The sequence below is a fragment of the Myodes glareolus genome, chromosome 6 (assembly GCF_982192425.1).
Source record: "Myodes glareolus chromosome 6, mMyoGla1.1, whole genome shotgun sequence".
Taxonomy (NCBI): domain Eukaryota; kingdom Metazoa; phylum Chordata; class Mammalia; order Rodentia; family Cricetidae; genus Myodes; species Myodes glareolus.
In genome coordinates, this window is record NC_142031.1 from 69,372,962 (window position 1) to 69,383,642 (window position 10,681).

Here is a 10,681-nt window from a genome sequence, read left to right on the forward strand (position 1 = left end):
GGTGAGGATTTCTAACTGAAAAGCTAGAGGCAAGTCTGTGGCTCTGTGAAGTAGCTCACACAGGGCACTTGTCAGGAATCTGGGAGCCCCTCTTCTAATCTTAGCCCCACTAAACAAGCTAGAGATAGGCGGCATTAGACGGGTCAAGACTGGTAGGAATTCTGCAGGCTATTTCATAAAGTGGAACCGAATAATCAACAGGGAATTTTCTAGTCATTCCATGACTTCTAAAACATTTTCTTAAAACCATTAAGAATGCCACTAGTGTGCGGTGTCTTCAGCAGTATGGTGTTGCTGTCAAGTTCTAGAGGCTAACCAAGAACAGTGACAATCGTCTGCAATTTTTGTGAGCTTTTGGACCCTCAACTGTCAACAATCCCAAAGGGACAAGGCATTCTTGGCTCTGAGCTTTTATTTGTTAGCCTGAGGGGTAAAGTAGGGACACTTTTTTTTTTGCACGGTGGTGAGATTTTTGCCCCTCTAAAGGTATGAACCTGGGAGAAGGGAATCTAAAATAAGGCAGACTGAAGTCTCATGCAAGTCAGAGCATCAGAAAATGTATATTCTGAGGGTTAAGAGGAGTTACCTGAGTAACATGTACATCACAAAGACAGGTCACAGACAGAAAAAAAAGAAAAAGAAAAAAAAACCCAACGTGTTTTTCCAGAGAGGCACATAAACAAATAACAATAGCCAGCTATAATGAATCATCTGAAGTAACGCATGCTTATCCACTACACTTGGGATGAGTATTAAAACACATTCCAAGGACAATGCCAGGTTTTGAAGAAACTGAGGCCATGAGTTTTCTTGGAGTTTTCTGTAGTGAGGAGTTGCGGGCAGGCCTGCTTTTCATCCTGCCCAGCTCCCGCCCGGCTAGCTCAGTCGGTAGAGCATGAGACTCTTAATCTCAGGGTCGTGGGTTCGAGCCCCACGTTGGGCGCCATATGTAACACGAGGGCTGGCTTGTTGGGGTTTCTGTCCCGCCCAGTACCCCACGTCCGGTAAGCCCAAAGAGAAATCACACACAAGACTCCATAAGGTTATAAAACTGATTGGCCCATTAGGTCAGGCTACTTATTAGCTCTTATAACTTTTGTTACCCCATTATCCTTATCTATGTCAGCCACACGGTACCTTTCTCAGCTGGGCAGCTTACATCTTGCCTCTTAGGTGGTCTGCTCAGGAGTGGCTGGGGAACCTTTCTCCTCCCTAGCCTTATCCTATTCTCATTGCTCTGCCTCTACTTCCTGTCTGGTTGACCCGCCTATACTTCCTGCCTGGCCAATCAGCGTTTTATTAAAATATGATTGACAGAATACAGACAATTCTCCCACACCAGTTTTCTCACAAGCACTCAGAATTCTCCCCACATAACTCGTTTCTTAGAGTGTGTTCCGATAGTAGGGTTACTCCATTAAAATCGTGTGTGTCTGTGTGTGTGTGTGTGTGTGTGTGTGTGTGTGTGTGTTTTAAGAACCTACTATTAAAATAGTACATAGAGCATGGAGAAAAACAAGCTGGCACTGACCTGGAAGCTCCACCTTTACTGGGGTGCTGCAAGGTACCGAGCACAGTGCTGGAAGGAAAATGCAGTCCCCAATCTTACCCAGCTATGAGCTCTGAGAGCTGCAGCAATGACTGGCCTGGAAAAAATACTCTCACTAGTACAATAGTGGCAGAAACAACCTGGGAGTAACCAACTACTTTCTAGCTAAATTTAAGGCCTGTTCCACAAAATGAAACCCATACCTGACACCTTTATCAGGGCCAGGAACCCGTAGGTAGACAGATTATAGATCTTTTTTTCTTTTATTTATTTAAATAATGTTTTTTTCCCATTTATTTTACATACCAACCAATTTTCCCTCCTTCCTCTCTTCCCTTCTCCTGCCTTTTCCCACCTACTCCACTCCACCAGTTCCATTGAGAAAGGGATAGGCCTCCTATGGGCTTGAACATAACATGGCACATCAAGTTGAGGCAGGCTCAAGCTCCTCCCCTTCCATTGAGGCAGGGCCAGGTAATCCATCATTGCCATTGGTGACTTCCCTAATTGTCATCAGAGATACTCTATCCAGTAACTGATGGAAGAAGAGGCAGAAATTCACAGACAAGCAATGCGTTGCGCTCTAGGAGTCTTGCAAAATAAAGGGAGGAGGGATTGTACCAGCCAGGGAGGTTATAATGGGGGAAGCCACAGAGACAGCTGATTTGAGATTATGGGAGCTCATGGGAGCTCATGGACGCTGGACCAACCGTCAGGGCGCCTGAATGGGACCAGCATAGGCCCTTTGCATGTGTGTGACAATTGTGTCTCTTAGTAGGGCTTTTAACAATGAGAGCAGAACCTCTCCCTGGTGCTTAGCTGGCTTTCAGGTCATAGATCTTAAGGGAGAATGTCCTACTGCTATTCCACTAAATGGACATGTATTAAACTGACTCTGAACGACTCACTGTTTTACCCACGGATTAGTGTATTTCTCCATCCTCATCAGGGAGACTTTTTCTCCCCCCACAACTGGTTGAGGTGCAGAGAAAGAAACTGTAGAATATTTAACCACAAATTGGATTTTGACAACATACATAAGACCTATGCAAGATCAAGCCAGACTAAAATCCCAGCATCAAGAGATAAGCAAAAACCCCACTCCTAACTATGGAGCTAATGGAAGCTGATAGCCACTGGCAGATGGAGAGTCAGTTTTCTTTAAGATTAGATCAACCACACTCTAGTGGACTGTCACACCTCTAACAGTCTAAGGAAAATGCAAATTGAATTTGATGTCGTTTTATCTTTAAAGAGCACAAATTTGGGAGGGTAAGGTTGGGGAGGAGGAGTTGAAGGAAGGGGTGAAGACCAAAATTCATTGTATAAAATTCTCAAGAACTAATAAAGTATAATTAATATCAGATATGCATTTATAGAATTTATAATATTCAAATAATAAGGGAAGGACAGAGAAAAGGGAATGAATAAAAACAAAATGTGCTGGCGTGTGAGTACTCAAATGCTTAAATGCTATAGGGAAATCCACCACTTACCTGAGAGCTTAAAAAATTAATTACAAAAGTGTTAAAAGGTGGAAGGCGTAGATGATTAACAAATATTATCCTCACCCAGAAAAAAAAAAACTAAATTGCTTTTATCTCTTTGTAAAATAATGTACCCAGAGCATTTAAATAGAAATTCTTGTTCACAATTGGTTAAGCGTACTTTTGCTCAATTTGGATAGAAATCAAGAATGGGCAAAGTGCATCTTTCTCAATAGTTAATGCTTTGAGCATTAACTGTCAACAAGGCCGACTCTCCTCGGGCTCTCCTAGCAGGTGGGTCTGGCAGCTCGCAGCAGCTCTTTGAACCTCTAAAGTTGCTCTGCATCACTCACTGTCTGCCCGCTACTGTGCTAGCCACTGCCCTCCAGCTCCTGCCACGTCTAGTGCCAGCAGCCCAGTGTAGCCAGCTCAGTCTGTTCTTCTTCACGAGTAACAAAATAGAAATGTCTGAAAGAAGCTATATTAGGCATCAAACTGCAGTATAACAGCAACAATAAGCATTAGAGGAGGGCTGCTTAGGTAGATGGAAAAGTCAAGACAGGGACTTCAACAGCTTAGTTCACATCGCATCCACAGTCAAGAGCGGAAAGAAATGAATGAATACATGTGCACATGCTCACTTGTGCTTGGCTCAATTTCACCACTCTTATATAGTTGAGGATTCCTTGCTTAGGGAACAGTGCTACCCACAGTTGTCTCTGTCTTCTTACATCAACTAACTAAATTCTCCAATATAATGTAGAAAATCCCTTGCAGAGGACTGTGGGAATGTACAGGAGTGACAGCTGGTGTTTAGCCATCAGACACGTGATGCCCTGGTGGGGAATTCCACCTGAAAGAGCCATGGGGTCACTGCCTGTGGAAACCAGTTGCTCCTAGCTATAAGTTCTCTCATTAGTCACTTCTTCATTTCTTCCCTAATAACAGTTTTGGGTGTATTTCCACTGCTTGTGTGTTATCTTGTGAACCATCTGTTGGGCACGCATATAGCTGTGGAAGGTCAGAGGATGATTTTCTGCTTAAGTTAATATTAAAGAATACCAGCATATTTTACATTACTCAAAGTGACTTAGGATTTTCAGTCACAAAGACAGCTTTCTACACAGACAAGCTTACTTTAGACTTCAAAGCAGATTCAAATCAGGCTGGTTGCTCCTAGAGACAAAATCTGGTTGCCTGTAGAGACAAATACACGAGGTCATTCTCCCAGGTACTGTTTTTACTGATTGAAGGTCAGAAGAAAAGAAACATGAATAGACATAACTTCTCATTAATTGCGTTTTTGCACACAATCTCCGTCTCAGGCCCAAGGTTCAGCCAACTGTTTACTTGCCGCCTGGGAACCCTCACCAACTTAGAGCTACGTGTAAGACCACTGCTCACTGCACAGTCATCGTGACGTCCCAGCCTGAGAGAAACTACCTGACTTATCTTGGGTTCTGAGAAGGCGTAGAGCTCTAAAAACGTAACTTGACTGTCCAGAGTTTGGCTGTGGGAGAAACAGAAGCACGAAGGGCAAAGAGCAGAGAAAGAGAGGCAGAATTCGCAGAGGGAGAGAGCAGAGGGAGAGAGCAGAGGGCAGCGACACAGGGAGGCAGAGGGTGGAGGGCAGGGGCAGCAGCGGAGAGGCAGAGAGAGAAGAGCAAGAGATATTTTTTTTTCCAAAAGAACATTTTTTTTTTCAAGACTAAATAAAAAGAAAGTTACCATCAGAAAGCATCTGAGTTTCTTTCTTTTAACCCTCAGGTAAAAAAGATCTAACTATTAGATAGGTAAGAGCTTTTCCTAAGCTATTGGGCATTCATGGGTTATCTCACATACCATGATGCTGACTGGAGTTGCCCTCCCTCAGTAGCCGGCTTTAGTAACTAAATTCTCCAGTACAGTGTAGACAATCCCATATTGAAATTCTCTTCCCAGGGGATTCTAGGTTGTGCCCAGTTAACACCAATTATCAAGCACACACAGTGTCCTGCTGAACCACAATCTCTCCGTTTAGTCAGCAGTGCCTGGACCAGATTACTGCTGCCTAACTTTCTCAGGTATTAGGAATATGGGGAGGGCCCCTGGTAGACCTGAGCAGGGCCATCTGAAGCTTCTATAGAGTTGCGGGCTCTATAGAAGGGAAGGATAAGGAGCTTCCGAAGTTTTTGGCAAGAACAGGACCTCACAGTCTAAGAATAGTATTTTCTCACTCCTTACAATCTGGACTATATATTTTTCTATGCTTTGGGGAATGGCTGTGGCCCTTCCTAAATATGGATTATAAAAACTCCCAATGTGTTTTCTCCCGTACACTCATTATAATGAATTATTTTTAATCATGGTTAGTTTTAAATGAAGATTTTTCTGGTGTCATTCTCTCCAAGATATCTTTATTCTTTATTTTCCATTTTTTTATTATTTAAAATTTTTTCCTTTTACATTTCAACCCCAGTTTTCCCTTCCTCCCCTTTTCCTGCTCCCATCTCCCCCATCCACTCCTCAGAGGGGGTCAGACTTCCCTTGGAGAGTCAATGAAGTTTGGCACATCAAGTTAAGGCAGGACCTGGCTCCTCCCTCTGTATCAAGGCTGAGCAAGGTATTTCACCATAGGGAATGAGCTCCACAAAGCCAGTTCATGCACCCAGAATAAGTTCTGGTCCCACTGTCAGCCCCCACTCCCCAACAGATCAAGCCACATAACTGTCACCCACATTCAGAGGGTCTAGTTCAGTCCCATGCAGGTTCCCCAGCTATCAATCCAGAGTTTATGAGCTTCCACTAACTTGGATCAGCTGTCTCTGTAGTTTCCCCATCATGATCTTGACCACTGTTGCTCATTTGATCCCTCCTCCCTCTCTTTAGTTGAACTCTAGGAGTTCAGTTCAGTGCTTGGCTATGGACTACTGCATATGCTTCTATCAGCTACTGGATGTAGGTTCTGTGATGACAACTGGGTTAGTCACTAATCTGATTATGGGGAAGGCCAGTTCAGGCACCCTCTCCACTATTCCTAGGAATCTTAGCTGGGGTCTGATGTAGGAGTCCCCTCTATATGCTCTGAATGCCATTGGTTAATAACGAAAATTGCTTTGAGCTTATAGCAGAGCAGGGCAGAAAGAGCTAGGAGGGGAAAACTAAACAGAATGCTGGGAGAAAGAAGGTGAAGTCAGGAAAAAGCCATGGAACCGCTGCCAGAGACAGACATGCTGGAACCTTGCCGGCCACGAGCCTCACGGTAAAATATAAAATAGTGGAAATGGGTTAAATTAAGATGTAAAAGCTAGCCAGTAGGAAGTTAAAGCTAATAGGCCAAGCAGTGATTTAATTAATACAGTTTCTTTGTGATTATTTAGGGAGTCTGGGTGGCCAGGAAATGAACAAGCGGCCTTCCTACTACAGGGGTCATCCTTGTGGACTCCTGGAAATTTCCCTAGTACCAGGTTTCATCCTAACTCCATAATGGCTCCCTCTATAAAGGTATCTCTTTCATTGCTCTCCCACTCCAAATCTCCCTGAACTTGGCCATCTCAATCCCTCATGTTTCTATCTTCATCTGCACTCTTTCTACCCTTTGCCCCAGTTTACCCAGTAGATCTTGACTATTTCCCTTCCTGGGACCCTCCATGCTTGTCTCTTTAGGGGCCTCCTTTTTACCTATCTTCTCTGAGGTTGTGGATTGTAAGTTGGTTATCCTTTGCTTTATGTCTAATATCCACTTATGATATAGATATAAAACATTATATATGTGTATATATATGTATATATGACATTAGATATATATAAGACATTAGATATAAAACATACTGTGTTTGTCTTTCTGGGTCTGGGTTACCTCACTCAGGATTTTTTTTTCTAGTTCCATTCATTTGCCTGCAAATTTCAAGATGTCATTGTTTGTTTTTTTTTCTTCTGCTGAGTGATATCATTGTGTAAATGTGTAAATGTACCACATTTTCTTTATCCATTCTTTGGGTGAAGGACATCCAGGTTGTTTTCAGGTTCTGACTATTATAAATAATGTTGCTATAAACATAGTTGAGCAAATGTCCTTGTGGTATGAGTGTGCATCCTTTAGGTATATGCCAAAGACTGGTATTGCTAGATATTGCTGGGTCTTGAAGTAGACAGATTCCCAATTTTCTGAGAAACTGCCATATTGATTTCCAAAGTGAGTGTACAAGATATCTTTATTCTTTTCATCACAAACACTTTACTATTTATGCTGACAGGTTGGGCTATCTCCATGGATTTCTCAGGTGGTGACAGTGCCCACGTTCCCACAGCCAGCTGTTTTTCTATTCATCTACAATTTTTATTTTAATCCCACTTCCAGTTATCACCATCTTTTTTAAATGTCTTTTTTGTACTTTCATTTTTTCTAACCATTTTTTATTTCAATAATGAAATTTTGTAAAATGTCATGTACTTATTACTAACAGCTAAGAAGGCAACATTAAAATATCTCAATTTCTGTGAGAACCAAAGACATTCAATGACGCTCAATAACAGAGTAGTAGTAATGTCACCACTAGTCCACGTGTGGCTACTCAGGTAATGATTTGTACAAATGGAATCAATAGTTAGTGGTGTTTGCACTTTGAGCTTTTATTCAGTTAATAATCTATGATAAACAAATTCCAAACTGTTGGTGAGGGCAGAAGGACTGGAGTGATTGGTCACTGAGAGTGATGTGCATATACTAAATGTTTGAAGAATAAAAGAGGTTGTACTTTCCACTGTTATTCACCATTAATATATTCTGAGACTTTATCATTGAGTTGTTGTTCTGGGTCTGGTTTATGTAACTATTGCTCGAAAAACTGCTAAAGACAGTAAGACATAGCTCGTTCTGCATGAATATAAATGACCACGGCCTGGGAACATAGATTCGGGTTACCCAAGTACTGTGTTTTGATGTGGTTGAAATAATCCACTTGAGAATGTTACAAACCATCATGCTTAGTAAGAGTGTATTGAGGCCTTTACTTAGCTGGCTGATACCTTAGAAAGGCAAGGCAGTGAAGCTAGGTAGGACGGGGTTTTTAAAATCAAAAAGTTGAGATCAAGTCATACTGGGTAAAGGGTGAGGGTCTTCTGTTCAAAAGGGACTCTTTTCCAGCAGGGAGAGGAGAGACCTTTGGTCAGTAAAATACCATACAACTGGCTCCCCTCCCGGCAGGAAATGGGGGAGACTTTTGATCTGTAAAACTCTTAGTAAACATCCTTTGCTAGGTGAAAGCATTCTTTTATATGCTGGAGGAGGCTGTGGGAGTCAGGGTAACCTAACCTTTCCTAAGCCAGTGCATCTTAAGTTTCATTAATTCATTAAGCTTTTACAGTAATAGAACCAAGAAAGTCATAAATAAAGATGCCTTTTAAAAACATGGATGGAAATGAGGGAAAATTAGAAGACAGGAAATTACAGGGACATGAGAGGAAAATCATGAGAGAAAAGGTCTGGTTTTCCCTGTCTTGCTCAGATGGAGTCAGGAAACTTCAGGCACTATTTATTGGCTAAAATTGGCTACAGAAGCAATGCATGCCCTCCAAAACATATCTTTTAATTTTGTTGTATACGTTATGCTATACTCTTTAAGCAATGTTAAGAGTGTGTGTGTGTGTGTGTGTGTGTGTGTGTGTGTTGGGAGGTGTTCTTAGCAACTTTTAGAGATGGAAGGTATCAGAGTCACCAACATCCAAGATATATCAGTTGTAAAGACTAGCTATGATTCTTCCATGATCATCCTGTTGGGCTCTCCCTGTCCCCCTCCTTCTTGAAGGGTTTATGACCTAGACATCATTAAGTATTTTCTTAAGACAAACCTCTCCACCAACGCAAATAATTCCAATTAAACCAAATTAAACCAAATTAAAAGATGCCCATGTTTAATGGAGTGTCCCCAGGAAAACATGGAGAGGGAAAGAGAGGTGGGGAAGACCATGCGAAACCTGGAGACCATGTGTTCATTTTCTGGGGAGCAGTTTAAATAGTTTGTGGGAATGGTCTTGACCTTCCCTGGGGAGGGGTCACCATTTGGCGGGCTTTCTCAGAGGTGGAGTTTGAACTGAGGCAACTCCCAGGGGAGGGGAGGAGGCTTATGCCAGGAGCTGGGGTGAAGCCCCCAACCAAACAATCTAGACTCTTTGTATAAAGGGTTGTTAGGGAGCTGAGGTGACACTTTTGACCAAACAGACATCTGAGACAGAAGGTCTGGACAGGGAAGTTGACTACATTGATAATAACTGTGGGATGATAGGTTCCAGAACACTTCTGATAAGAGGATCAACATACCTCTTTGAGTGGTATCTATTACTCCTAGACTGAGGGATTACTGACCTGCAGGTAAAAGCTTCTGCCTTAACTCTTTTCAATCCTATAAGTCCCCCACCTCGTGCCATGTGCACAGTCTTCACTTCCTCATAGTGACGCCAGCCCTTCAGTTGTTCTGATTCAAAGAACACTTCTGTTTCTGGAGATGTCTGTCTACTTTCCTTTATTTCCTTATCTCCTCCATCAATCCTGATCTAAGGTACCTCTCTCTCTCTCTCTCTCTCTCTCTCTCTCTCTCTCTCTCTCATCTCTCCCTCCCTCGCTCTGTCCCTCTCTCTGTATGTGTGTCTTTAGTAAATTCAGCTTTCCATCTTACCTGAAATTAATTCCTTAATCAAAGCCCAAATTCTTTTGTCTGAATGAACAAAGGGAAGGAAAAAGTGCTCCAACAGGCAGTTGGATGAAAATGGAAACATAACCACTCCAAGGTTGAATTTGAAGCCTCCAGCTTGCCCTTGATGGTTCTGGAAGCCCTGTTTCCTCTCCTGCCTCCCTACCTCTCCCCATCCCCACTGATGACTTTCTTAGCCTGCTGGTTGGTAGAAGGTAAGCTATGCTTGTGTATTCCAGAAGAATTTACCTAATTGTCACCAAGATCCATGCATTATTGAACTTGGGGAGGTCACAGTCTGTTCCCCAAGTCAGGTCCAGCCAATCTGTCTTCAAAAAACTATTGAAAAGAGTAAAATTTAAAGTAAAAACCAGAAAAGGGAGATTTATTCCAAGTTGCCACATTGAGAAAAAGAACAAAGAGATTCATCTCTCTCTCTCTCTCTCTCTCTCTCTCTCTCTCTCTCTCTCACACACACACACACACACACACACACACACACACACACCTTTCTCTGGGGTATCAGAACATCCTGTGTGTAAAATCTTTTTCTGGGAGATGAGCTCTACTTCTGACTGCTGTCTTTTTCTTCACCCTATACGAGATTCCTGGGGGAATTTCCTCTGTCTTTGGGTTCTTTGGTTAATAGTCTGATAGGTAGACTGAGAGAGTGTTTCTTTAGAGCATCTTCCTTTCTGCCAGCTCTTTACCATTGTAGGTAGAACACAGAGGTACAGAATAATTTGCTACCAAGGAACCTTATCAATGCCTACAATTCTAGGACAACCTGGTCTACATAGTGAGTTCCAGGCCATACATGACTACATAGTGAAACCCTGTCTCAAACAAAACAAACCAAAAACTAAGATAATTTAGCTCTAGACCAATGATAGTTCAGCCCTTCACAATCTCATAAAGATTTACCCACCAATCAGCTTTGTGAATTTGTTTTTGTTTATTTTTTTCTTTTGGTTTGG

General features: G+C 42.3%; 1 non-coding gene across 1 annotated transcript; it reads left to right on the forward strand.

The window, feature by feature from the left end:
- Positions 1–870: 870 nt before the first annotated feature.
- On the forward strand, positions 871–943 carry Trnak-cuu (transfer RNA lysine (anticodon CUU)). Its single transcript has one exon. It is a non-coding gene; the product is annotated as a tRNA-Lys (tRNA).
- Positions 944–10,681: the final 9,738 nt, after the last annotated feature.